Genomic DNA, 14,191 nt, shown 5'->3' on the forward strand with positions numbered 1-14,191 from the left:
AAGAAAAATACAGTGAACACAACACAAAATAATAAATTGATCCCTCAATACATTTACCTGCCACACATATTTTCATGACATTGAAATTATGTTGAAAATACTGTATTTTTGCTTGATTTTTTAAAAACAATATACTGTGTCAATAATATACTTAAAAAAATATTCTTTAGACAAATGGGATTGCTAAAAAAAACTTCTACACAGCAAAGAAAACAATTAACAAAATGAAGAGTCAATCCACAAAATGGGAGAAAATATTATCAAACCATGCATCTGATAAGGGGCTAATATAGAAAATATATAAGGAACTCAAACAACCCCATAGTCAGAAAACAAATAACCTGATTAAAAATGGGCAAAGAATCTGAAAAGACATTTTTCAGAAGAAGACATACAAATGGCCAAAAGATATGTGAAAAAAATGCTCAACATCTTTAATTATCAGTGAAACACAAATTAAAACCACAAAATGAGATATCACCTCCCACCTGTTAGGGTTGGCTATTATCCAAAAGATGAAAGACAACCTTTGTTGGCGAGGATGTGGAAAAAAGGACACCCTTGTACACTGCTGGTGGAAATGTAAATTAGTACAGACATTTTGAAAAATAATAAGGAGGTTCCTCAAAAAACTAAAAATATAATTACCATATGATCCAGCAATCCCACTGCTGAGTATATATCCAAATGAATTAAAATCAATATGTCAAAGAGATATCTGCACTCCCATGTTCATTTCAGCATTATTCACAATAGTGAAACTATGGAAGCAACCTAAGTTTCTATCAACAGATGAATGAATAAAGAAAATGTGGCATACATAGGCAATAGAATACTATTTGGCCTTAGAAAAGAAGGAAATTCTATCATTCATGACAACATGGATGGAACTGGAGGGCATTATGTTAACTGAAATAAGCCAGGCATAGAAAGACAAACACCACATGATATCACTTGCATGTGGTATCTAAGAAAGTCTACCTCATAGGAACAGAAAGTAGAAAAGTAGTTACCATAGGCTTGGGGAAGGGGAAGAGATGAGGAAAGAGAAAATGTTGATGAAAGGGTATGAAGTTTTGGTTGGACTGGGGGAATAAAAGTTTTAGTAATCTATTGTACTACATGGTGACTACAGTTAATAACAATGCATTGTATATTTCAAAATTGTTAAAAAAATAGATTTTTAATGTTTGCACCACACAAAAATGATAAGTTGGTGAGGTGATGCATATGTTCATTAGCTTGATCGAATCTTTCTACAATGTATACATAGACCAAAACATCACATTGTACTTATAATCATAGACAATTATTGTCAATTAAAAATAAATTTAAAATAAAAAATATTGTCAGCAGTATCCCCCTATTTGTAATAATCCAATCTATTCTTATTTGTCTTCTAGGTTGTGTTTGATCATATTTTCATTATAAATTCTGCTGCACTATTCACAGTAGTAAAGACATGGAACCAACCTGTGTCCATTAACAGTTGACTGGGTAAAGAAAATGTCATACATATACACCATGGAATAATATGTAGCCATGAAAAAGAATGAAATCATGTATTTTGCAGCAACATGGATGCACTGAAGGGCATTATCCTAAACAAAATAATGCAGGAACAGAAAAGCAAATATCACATGTTCTCAATTATAAGTGAGAGCTAAATATTGGGTATTCAGGGACATAAAGATGGCAACAATAGACACTGGGGACTACCAAATGGGTAAGGGAGAGAGAGGGGCAAGGGCTGAAAAACTAACTGTTGGGTATTACACTCACTTCCGGGGTGATGGGTTCAGTCATACCCCAAACCTCAGCATCATGAAATATACCCATGTAACAAACCTGCACATGCATCCCTGAATCTAAAATAAAAGTTGAAATTATATAAATAAATAGATAAATTCTGCTGCATTAAAGAACCTTGTAACTTATCATTTCACATTTACCTAATCTATGTTTTACACATTGGTAATAGATTTATGCTTTTTTGTTTAGAAATGGTTTAAACTAATAAAAATTTTAAAATATAGACTTATCTAGTGAAAGAGCCTCATATTCCCTACAGCCAGAGATAAACAGTTTGGTGTATAAGTTTTAAGTTATTTCCTATGCATATTTAGCAATACTAATAATATTTGAATTTTTAATTGAAAGAAAATTACTATGTATTATTCTTAGTTTTGTAATCTGCTTTTTCTCACATAATGTAATATTGTGAGCAGCTTGCATGTGTTTAAGTATAGGTTAGATCATCCTTTTACATGACTTCATTGTATCTCTTGTATGAATATACCATATTTCTAACCAGCATTTACCATAATTTAGATTTTTGCCATTTTTCCCTCTTACAAACAACTCTTCAATAAACATGCTATACATACATTTGGGTGCACATTTGATTGTTTCTTAGGAATGGAATCCCTGGGTCAAAATGTAAATAGATTTATGATTCTGATGCATAATGCCAAGTTACTGCCAGAAAAGGTGTGCACTTTGACACTCGAATCAAACAGAATGTTTGATCTATTCTTATTTGTCTTCTAGGTTGTGTTTAATCATACTTTCATTATAAATCCTGCTGCACTATTCACAGTAGTAAAGACATGGAACCAACCTAAGTGTCCATTAACAGTTGACTGGATAAAGAAAATGTCATATATATACACTATGGAATAATATGTAGCCATGAAAAAGAATGAAATCATGTATTTTGCAGCAACATGGATGCACTGAAGGCCATTATCCTAAACAAATTAATGCAGGAACAGAAAAGCAAATATCACATACTCGTATTAACTCTTATTAACATGGAATATTATTCTTTTTCATCTTAGCTAATCTATGGGCAAAAAAAGATTATTTTATTTGTTGATTATTAGTGAAGTTGAACACCTTTTCCTATGTTTGTTGGTTATTTGTATTTCTACTTCTGTGAATTGCTTTCCCATTGCCTGTGGGGTGTTATTTATCTTTTCTTCTTGTAAGGTTTCTTTTTTAATACTAAAGATATCAACTCTTTCTCTGATGCATTTGTTGCAAGTATTTTCTTTGTTTATTTTTTGCTTATCATATAGAGAACGAGTATCCTCTGTTTTAATTTATATTTCTGATTAATGGTAAATTTGAGCATATTTTCGCTGACGTATTTAGTATAATGTCTTTAAAAAATATTTCAAATGGGCCAGGCACGGTGGCTCACTCCTGTAATCCCAGCACTTTGGGAGGCCGAGGCGGGTGGATCACGAGGTCAGGAGATCAAGACCATCCTGGCTAACACGGTGAAACCCTGTCTCTACTAAAAATACAAAAAATTAGCCGGGCGTGGTGGCAGGCGCCTGTAGTCCCAGCTACTCGGGAGGCTGAGGCAGGAGAATGGCATGAACCCGGGAGGCGGAGCTTGCAGTGAGCCGAGATCGCGCCACTGCACTCAAGCCTGGGCAACGGAGTGAGACTCCGTCTCAAAAAAGAAAAAAAATTTCAGATGACTTTGTCTTATAATGTGTGCTATCAATATATTTTTTATTTAAACAAAATGCATAAAATAAAACTGTTTTAAGCAGGTAGTGATGAAATCTGGTTAAAATGGAATGTAATTATAGAAGATACAAATATAAGGCCCAGTGTAGTGGCTCACGCCTGTAATCCCAGCGCTTTATGAGGCCGAGGCGGGAGCATCACTTAAGGCCAGGAGTTTGAAACCAGCATGGCCAATATAGCAAAATCCTGTCTCTACTAAAAATATAAAAATTAGCTGGGCATGGTGGCACATACCTGTAATTCCACCTACCCGGGAGGCTGAGGCATGAGAATCACTTGAACCCAGGAGGTGGAGATTGCAGTGAGCCAAGATTAAGCCACTACACTCCAGACTGGGCAACAGAGTGAGAGTCTGTCAAAAAAAAAAAAAAAAAAAAAAAAGAGATAAAAGTATAAAGCATGAAATTTGTTATATATTTAACTGATAATACATGTCTTGAATTTTGTAATTCTAGGTCTTTTATTCCCTTTCTGGGAGAAAAACCTTTTTGTAGCTCAAATTCTAATATGTCATACAATGCAGAAATGGCATAAAAGAAATTCAGCAAATTTTCTGCTATTATAATAAATACTTTGGAACATTTTTATAACAGAATCAAATCTCTCTCTGAACTCCCTGTTGTTATTCTCCAAAGTTAACAAATTGCTGTTTATCCTTTATACTATTTCTTATGGAGTTCTTTGAATTTCAATTGGACCATATTATACACATTCAGCCTCAAAATGTGACAGGGTGGATGTAGTGAGGATTGTTGTTGAAACCAAGCACACAAAAATGTCTTGCATACTGCTTGTCCTATTTGGGAGATACTGGGCAGCTTGGTAAGGGCGGGAGGAAGCTGTCCTTGTGGAAATTTTACATTCCTGGATTTGGTTCTATGCACCACCCCCTCTACCCAGTCTTATGTTTCTAAGTTTGGGATAGATTGCATTTTTTGCAGTGGCTGTTTCATTGTGTGGGATTTGATATTGCCCTTCAGTAGTGCAAAGGAAACACACTTCCCTTATGCAAACGGGGTAAAATAAGGGGATAGGAAAACCCAGGAAACAGGAAGAAATGAGGTAGATGATGACTTCATTCCCCTACCCCAAACTCAGGGGTCCATGAGTCAGTTGGATGGAGATGGTAGAACTGCCTTCTTCCCTTCCCCCAGCCCCATCAGGGTGCTCATTCCACCACATAGAAATGGGACTGACTCATGGTGCAATTAGAAACGTGGGAGTGTTTTTTTTCTTCTCTCCACATGCTCTTTAGATCATGCTGCCCCCTCAAATGTATTCACATTTGTAGTTAACCCTTTCCTGCCTCTTCCACTAGTAGCCAGGTAAAGCTCCAGCAGACTCCTGACTCACAGCAGGTTCGTCCTCAAAAAGTGCGAGTCTCCTTTTTTCCCCTTCAAATGTACTGTTCTGCCTATGTCTTCTCAGGCCTATTGAGACTCCAGACCCTAGGTGAGACAGTTGCATTCCCAGAGAAATGTATGGCTCCTGCTGACCAACTTTCTGAGTCCAGTGGATTCGTTCAAGGGAACACGAAGGTAGCTGGATCCTCTTTGGGAGAGGGCTGTGTCTGGGCAGGAGCGGGAACTCACAGGTTCTGATCAGATCCAGCAGTGATAGACAGGGAGATATTTAGTTGTAGAGTAATGTGGTTGGTGGAGTAGATTCTTTTAAAAGAATTAATGTAACCCCGCTTGGCAAAGTGAGAAAAGCTGTATTTATTGAGGGCCAGGCAAAAGGCTTCTGAGAAGTCACTGCAGCTCCTCAGGAGTGATTCAGAAAGGAGGACAGAAGGAGAGCCCTTGGATGAGGTCTGTTATTGAGAGCTGTAAAGGAAGCTGAACCCCATGTCCAGCATAACCTACCTAAAGCAAGTATAATGATTCGTGGTCATGGTGAAGCCTGGGCAATAATTTCATGCAGCAAAGCAGTGGTTTGACACTTTTGATGAATGCGTCAGCATTTGTCTTCTCTCCTGATGTGCTGGCAAAAACTCATCACAAGTAATTTTTCAGTATGGAATAGGAAATACCAAATAAATCAGCCAGTGAATAAGGATCCTAGGAAAACTAGCAGGAGCTCCTCCACCCAAGGCTGAACTGGAAGCCAAGAGTCTGAAAGACAGTTCCAAATGCTAGGGTATTAATATAGACTTTAAAGAGAACACGGAGATGTGGGTAATAATGAAGTAACTCTGTTGCCAGGTCAACAGACATGGAGCTTCTCTGTTCAGATTCCCTTTCAACCTCAGGCTCAAATCATCCATCACTGTGAACTTAGACTGAGTGAAAGAGGAGACGACAACCCGGAGAATTTGTGGCTGTGGGAAGCCTCCTCTTACAACACTTAAAAATGATGAAGACCCTGCTGGTGGTAGAGTGAAGAGAGGGCCTTCTTTGCGTGAAAAACCTATCCATCACAATGGTTGGTTGGTCAGATGTGATTCTCTATTACCGTTTAATGTTGCAGCTAATCTTCTCTCTTCTGCTCCTCATCACATTAGTGTCATGCATGGTCTTCCAAATTTGGAAACAACGTTGGACAACTTAACCTCAGGAGATGAAAGATTTTCAAACTTAGTGGACATCTGCAACTTTCAGAAGAAGAGAACAAATAATGGACTAAAAGGGAAAAGGACATGTACTTCATTATTGCCTCTTGGCATTTAATAGCTGGCTCTGGTTTCATTCACTGAACCAATGATCTCCACACCATCAGGCATAAAAGCAGACAACATAAAGATACAGCAGATTTCCTTGCCTCTGCCTCTGCATATTTTTGTCATTGTCTACCTAAAACTTCTCATTTTGTATAGTTTTGGTAAATAACCTTTACTGTACATACTCTTTATAATGTGACAGGAATTGTAAGTACGTTACATGTGTAAATTAATTATCACCACAAGCTTATGGGGTAGGTACCACTATTATGCTCATTTTACCAAAGAGGTAATGGAGGCTGAAGGGGTTTGTCTGCAGCATGAGCTTATTACAAGTGGCAAGGCCGGAACTGAAACTCAGACTATACGTCCCCTCCAGACACATGCTCTCAATCCCTAGGATGTTCCCTGATGAACAGAGAGCATCACAGTCTTCTATAATTCTCAGTGTACAATTTGGTGAGACAGGATGGCTTCTTATTACCTCAATTTCTTCTTATCCTAGCATGAACTCCTTTGAGGCTGTAGCCTGATGCCAGAGTCAAGAGAAACAACCCTTTTCACATTTTGTAAGTAGCACAATGATACACTTTTGTAAATTCTTTACATGTCAGCAAACAATGTTTTTGCTTTTTTTTCACATATTATTCCTTGAAATATACTTGGAAAATTTGTGTGAGGGTGAAAGAGAACACAATGTAATTTCTTTGGAATTTTTTATGTAGGCAATAAAGTCATCTGTAAGTAGTGACAATTTTATTTCTTCCTTTCTGATCTAAATACCTTTTATTTCCTCTTTTTGCTTCATTGCAATGGCTAAAAGTTCCAGCACTATGTTGAATATGAGTAGTGGGAGCAAAAATCCTTGCCTTGCTCCTGATCCCGGGGGAAAAAGATTTAGTCTTTCACCTTTGCGTACAATGTTAGTTGTAGATCTTTTGCAGATGCTCTTTTATCAAGATGAGGACATTCCATCTATATTCCTAGCTTGATGAGAGTTTTTAATCATGAATGGGTGTTGGATTTTATAAAATTCTTTATCTTTGTCGGTTGATATGATAATATTTTTTTTTGGACTATTCATATGCTGGATGGATTACATTGGTTGGTTTTTAAATGTTGAAACAGCCTTGCATTCATGGGACATAACCAAACTTAATCATGGTATATAATTCTTTTTATATATTGCTTAATTCTATTTGCTACAATTTTTGAAGTATTTTTGTGCTTATATTTATGGGGTTGTTGATCTGTAGGTTTTTTTTTTTTGGTACTGTCTTTGTACTGGCTTTGGTACCAGGGTACTACTAGCTTTATAAAATGAAAGTGTTCCCTCCTTTTCTATTTTCTAGAATTGGTATTAATTCTTCTTTAAAGGTTGTTCAACATAATTTACTTATGAAACTCATTTGGACAAATTAGTGTGATTTAGCCCAGTTTTATTTTTAATGATTTTTGCTTAAGTTTCTGTCACTGAGAACCCGTCTTCCATTTTTTCCTATTCTTAAAATGGGTGTTTCATTGAAGTTTTACATCCTCTCCAAAACTTAAGGTGTTTTAGTTAGTGGGGCTGTCAGTCTAGCACTTTCCTCTCAGAACTCTTGGGGAACTTGTATCCACAATGGCATGCCCTGTGATAGGATCCACAGGGGCAGACAAAGCTGGTAGTCTCTCTGGAATGTTATAGGAGCTCATGTATTCACTTAGCTCCATATCCTGTGGCTGCTTGAATTCCCTCTCCCAAGCTAGCTCACACTGAGAAACAGGCACTGCAGAAAAGGCAATCAATCTGAAACTTGGAAATAGGAGGCAGAGAGGGGGCAGGAAAGAAGGAGTGGTGCAGGGAACCAAACTGGGAATGTTAAATCTTCCTCCTGCCCTTACCAAGCTGTATTCAGAATGTAAAACATAGTGTTTGGTTTGGCATTGGTATTATAGTTGGAAAAAACTTCAAGAGAAACTCAATTTATACTGGCAATCTTTCTCTATTGCTTTTTCAAAAGTCTCCCTTTAAAAAAACATTTTTTTCCTCTGTTACTGTTTCCGATTACAAAAGTAATCTGTGTGGTAAAAATTCAACAATGCAGAAGTATATAATATAAAAAGTGACTTTCCCCTCTTTTTCTGCCCTTTCTCTTATTTTTTTAAGTCCTTCTCAGGTTCCAACTTGGTGCTGAACTTGCCCACATTTTCTTTTTCTTACTCTTCTTCGTCGTCTCTTTCTGTAAGAGTTCTAAACGATTTTTAAGGGAAGCCAAGCCTTCCTTTAAAAAACCAAGGCTACTTGTGTTTGCATAAAGCACTGGCTACTAAGCACTTACTACATGCCCTGCCTTGTAGCACCTACCCTCTTCCCATGCAAATGGCTCTGCCCAGCTCTACAGATATCTACTTAACAGCATCTGGCTTAGCCAAACCATTTCACACTAACCTAGCCACATAAAACTATTTCTGGCTAAATCTCTAACATCTTGGTTAAAGAATATGTTTTTAGCACTTTTGAGTTATAATTTGAGGTGGAATATTATTGTGTGGGAGACTGCTATTAAAATGGTTTTGGCAGTGAACTCTGAGGGGGAAAGCTTTTCTAACTTTGCTCCCTGTCTTATTGGCTGGCATTTAAAGCTGGATAGTTTTGATTGGCCAATCATCTGCTTAAGACATTCCTTTGTTTCTTTACTTCCCAGTTAAAGGAGTTGGGTATTTCTGTTATATAAACATGCCTCGGGCTTTGGAGTTAGTTATATCCCTTCTGATAGTCAAGTACATAGGTAGCAAGGGTGAAGTGGTTCAGCGTGTGGATTCTGGAGCCATACTTCTCACCTGCGTGTCTGTTTGCCTGCCCATCTGTCTGCCTGCTTATTTTTCAAATCCCACAACTACCATTTACTACCTATGCAATGTTAGATAAGTTAGCTAACCTCAAAGTGTATCAGCTTTTTCATCAGTGATGGTGAAATTATGGCAGAATGTACCTCAGGGGGTTGGTGGGAGGATTACATATGTTAATGTGTGGAAAACACTTAGAACAGACCCTGCCATACAGTTAGTTCCATATAAATATTAGCTATTATAGTGACTACATAGAAAATATCCAGTAACTTATATACGGCCAAGCGACCAGAGTCTCTACATTGTCAGGGTTATACAGAAGATAAAATGTAAGATAGCTATTCCCTAAAAAAGAAAGGATCAGAGACCCTAATTCCTACACACCAAGGATAAAGGGTAAAGGTTGTAGCAATAACTAAATTATTTAGTGTTTCCTGATAATATTCTGTTCACTCTTCCCATTCTCACCTCACTCGATCATTTGTGTGGCTATAGTGGGGACAGAATTCTTGGCAGTGGAACTGACAAGGATAGGTTTAATAGGGTATTTATGTTAACCCCTTTCTGAGGCAGCCGGGATTGGGAGTTGACCTCACTCCTGTAGCAGGGAAGGATGTTATGCTAACAGTAAAAAGAATTTACTTGCCAACAGTCTCTCTCTTAATTTATATTACCCAAAGGCCCTAGATGCCACAGTTACTCTATAAGGAAAAATACTTCAACTTGTCTCTTTATATCTAAACACCTTTCCCCAATATATTCTCTCATTAAACTAACAAGCCGGCCTATTCTCCCAGACTATCAGGTACTTCCTATCTTGCTTTAATCTTGACTCAGTCTGGACTTGTGGATAATGTCCCTCTCAATAGCCCCTTCAATTTCCTGGACTTGTCATTTTAATTCACATCCATTTATCACTCTTCAGCCCTGGATCAATTTTCTCTGCTGCTTCAAGGAGCTCCCAGCCCCTGCTGCTGCTGTGCCTGCTCTTGCGGCCACTGGAGAAATCCTGGTGACAGGGTGCTCAGAGGCTTTATTTCCACATTAATGAGCGCCAGGCTCAACTAGGCTCTCCATCCTACTCTGCAACCTCTTTACTTGTCCTAGTAATCTCCTTGCACTGTGGTGTATGTAAGAACAGGGCTCTTGAGGTTTCACAAATGAAAAACCCTTTCCTTTTATGATGTCACAGTGATTATTTGCCAGGCCTGATCCAAGGGCTGTGCTACTGAATTAGATGCCCCCTCACTGATGTTAATGACACATACATAATTTTGCATCCTTTCTTCTACCTTAGCTGTATGTGAAATAGTATTTTTGAGATATTAACTTGTTGTTCTTGTTGCTTTTCTCGGTATATCACTCTTCTGCCTTCCTGTTATTCAAACAGATATCTGTGCTTCAGTGAAGGTTTGTAGCAAGGTTTCCTGGTCTTTGTGTTTTTATAAAAACCTGAGCCCATTATTCTAGAAGCCTCTGAAGCAAACAAGAATAACAAAGAGAACGATTTCCCCCTGATTAGAGAAAAACTCTCCCCAACCTCAGTGGTGAGAGGAGAGAAGGAGAGGAAATGATGACAGCCAAGAGTACAGAGAGGAAGTGAATGCAGGTTGTGTCAAGGTGGATTAGGTCCTGTGCCTAAACCTACAGAGGAAATAGTTGAGAGAGGTTTTGGAGTTGAAGGGGCCACCAGACAGGAATGAGGGACTTTCAGCAGCCATCTCCAAGGGCCAATGACCTACACCTGTGTGACTTATTACTCTAGGACTACATGTCCACCACCACCCAATATCTTTGCTCCCCTCCCCTTTTTGCACTGGACTTTAAACACAAACCTGCTGAAAGGAAAAACCCAAACTTTATGGGAACTAGATTTTTGCTGCCCCAGGGGAGTGATAGGCTCAAAATAGAAATTAGGTTGAATTAGTTCAAAAGTTACATTTCTTGCTCATTAAAGTAGATTCCTAAAAGAAAGAAATGATACTTTTGCACACCTGAGTATGAGAAAAGCTTCTACACACAAGTTTGTGAACATTGCATTTTGGTAGAACCTTCTCTCTCTTAAGTAACATTTTAAAATCAACAGCAATAGTCACACAAAGCAGTGCCTTTCAGATTGGCTTCCAAGAAAATTTCTAATGGACCTTCGTAGAGCTTGAGGGGAAAGCAGGTTGGTAGGAGTCTGGACATCAACCAGCACAGCTTTCTCCAAAGTACTTTCCCTTTTATCTGTTTAATGTGAGTATTATTGTAACATTCTCTTTAAATGGAAGATTCAGATAAAAAATTTTTATAGTTGTTCTGTGAGATAGATCTATATAGGCAGGATACTAATTTGTTTTGGTTGTTGTTTTATTTTGCTTTTACAACTTCGGAACCAGTTCTGAAAGCAATTCCCGGTGTTTTTAAAGCAATGACAACAAAAGTGCATGGCTTCTTTCAGATGGAATTATTTTGAAGGTCAGCACTTGGTTGCATTTTAAGTTCTCATGTTGCTAAAGAAGAAAGTCAGTCTCTTGGCTCCAGGGTCACATGTCACATTTTCACTGTCAATATAGTTCTGATAAAACAGGATTAATAAATCTGTTCCTTAAAATGCAAGGGCAAAACTGTGAATAAGTAACATTTCAGTTGGGCTAACTAGAATATTCTTTGCTGGTTGAGTCTATTATTTCCATTGCAATAATCATTTCCATTTCACAATTAAATGACACTCCAACCTCTAACAGGACAGGAAATGGCTTTCTTGTTCCAGGGTTCAAGGAAGAGTGCTTGAGAATGAATAATAGTTTTCTTCATCATCCTTCACTTCTCTAATACAATGCTAGCATACTGGGTATTTCTTCCTTCCTTCTTGAGACTTTTCAGAACTTTACCAAGGGGAACTCTCTGGGCTCTGGGCTGTTGAAGGAGCCCCCTAGACAGAAGAATAACTGCTGGAAAAGAAGCAGTTTCTACCCAGATTGTGGATCTGTACCCTTCCTTCTCATGTACCCAATAGTCTGAGAGCATCTAGTTTTGGTTTGCTATTAAGGGGTGGATTCAGCACATACAGCAGGTAGCTGCTGCATCTTGGATGATTCCAAAGACTTCCTTTACTTTATGAAATCCTTGGTCCTTGGTACTGACTCTTGTGGTAAAGAGGAGAGTTAGGAAGCTTCTAGGAAGGAGGTAGGGGATTCCATTCAGAATGCTCTGCTGACCATTAGTGGCCAGAACAAATTGGAAATGATCATACGACACTAGAGGTAATCTAGGAGGGCAGTTTGTGTCCCTTAGTGCAAAATTCATGTGTTTTAATGAAGAGTAGTGTCATCTCTGGTCTCTGTTGCTCTCTCTCTTTTCTTGACAAGTTAGGGTCTCTAGACATCTATTTGTTGTGTAGGACTTTATTTTCTAAATGGTTTGGAAATTTAATTGATTTCCAGATTAAATGGATAACACTTCTTTTAGTCTTCTCTGGATGAAACTTGAAAGGTTAATGAAAAGTATGTGGAAATTATTTGAGCTCAGTGATTTCAGTGACTCAGTTAGGTATGAAATTCTGAAAGGACTAAATATTTTATATATATATACATAAATATTATATATATGTATATATACATAAATATTATACATAAATATATATGTATATATACATAAATATTATACATATATATGTATATATACACGGAGAGAGAGAGAGAGAGAGATTGGAGAGAGAGAGAGAGGTCTCACTCTGTTGCCCAGGCTGGAGTGTAGTGGCGCCATCATGGCTCACTGCAGCCTCGACCTCCCGGGCTGAAGCCGTCTTCCCACCTCAGCCTCCCAGGTAGCTGGGCCTACAGGAATGCCACCACCATGCTTGGCTAATTTTTTTATTGTTTGTAGAGACAGGGTTTTGCCATGTTGCCCAGGCTGGTCTTGAACTCCTGGGCTCAGGCAATCTGCCCGCTTAGCCTCCCAAAGTGTTGGGATTACAGGAGTGAGCCACCATGCCCAGCTGGACTAAATATTTAACACACTTAGACTGAATATCAAAAACCTATTGCAGTCTCTACATTTCTATCTTGGATAGGAGTAACAAAGAAGTTACAAGTAAATAAAAGATCAATTAGAAGTTCACCAATGAAATGTTGCTACTAATAAGTATAAAATATTTCTTTTACAAACACACATCCTTATTTCAGAAATTTACAGTTGTACTATATAGAGTATTTCATAATTTTTCCCTTTCAATATAAAATAAATTATTTTAAAAGTTAATCAGCATTATAAAAATAAGCTGTGGTTCAGAACATATCTTTAATCTTTGAAAAAATATGTTATGACTCCAGTCAAGAATATAGAGTGGTGTTCACTTTGGCAGCACATATACTAAAATTGTAATGATGCAGAGAATATTAGCAGGACCCTGTGCAGGAATGACATACAAATTTGTGAAGCATTCCATATTATATTTTTTAAAAAAGAATATAGAGTGTATCATTCATTCACATTTCTATCATTCTTCAAAGAGCCACAAAGTTAGGAGGACAAGTGACTTAAACATTTTAGTATTAAATATCCCTTCCATGAAGAAATCCTTCCTCTGTGTAACCAAAACCACTCAAAAAACTACCTCAACTTCTTTAAATTATGTTAGTATGTTTTACTTACTTCCATTCTTTCATTGCCTCAGTAGATAAAGACAGGAATAAAGGAAGGAACTTTTTTTTTTTAAATAAACACAATGATGTCATAAAAGGCCTTACCATTGTCCCTGTTCTAAAAGAAAACAGACATAAACTTCTAACCTCATAAAACAAATCATGCATGAACACTAAAGGTCATTCTTTCCATCACTGCTTATTTCTCATTATTCAAAATGGTAATTTTTTCAGTTACACAATCACTGGAATTGCCCAAGAAAAAGGACATTGACCTATCAAAATATGCATAGGATCATACAATCTTCCTTCTCTGTCACTCATATATGGTACCAGATTTAGCAAATAAAGATACAGAACACCAGTTAAATTTGAATTTCAAGTAAAAAACAAATAATTTTTTAGTGTACGTCTCATGCAATATTTGGAACTCTGTAGTTTATCTGGCAATCCTATCAGCTAACAGATTTTCTTCCTTCTTTTATTGAAGTGTTATTCACTTCCATAACCACTCCTCTAATCTCAGCAT

General features: G+C 37.5%; 1 non-coding gene across 1 annotated transcript; it reads left to right on the top strand.

Moving 5' to 3' along the window:
- The first annotated feature begins 13,366 nt into the window (after window positions 1-13,366).
- On the top strand, window positions 13,367-13,472 carry LOC112207160 (U6 spliceosomal RNA). Its single transcript, XR_002941627.1, has one exon. It is a non-coding gene; the product is annotated as a U6 spliceosomal RNA (small nuclear RNA).
- Window positions 13,473-14,191: the final 719 nt, after the last annotated feature.

The sequence above is a fragment of the Pan troglodytes genome, chromosome X (assembly GCF_028858775.2).
Source record: "Pan troglodytes isolate AG18354 chromosome X, NHGRI_mPanTro3-v2.0_pri, whole genome shotgun sequence".
NCBI lineage: Eukaryota > Metazoa > Chordata > Mammalia > Primates > Hominidae > Pan > Pan troglodytes.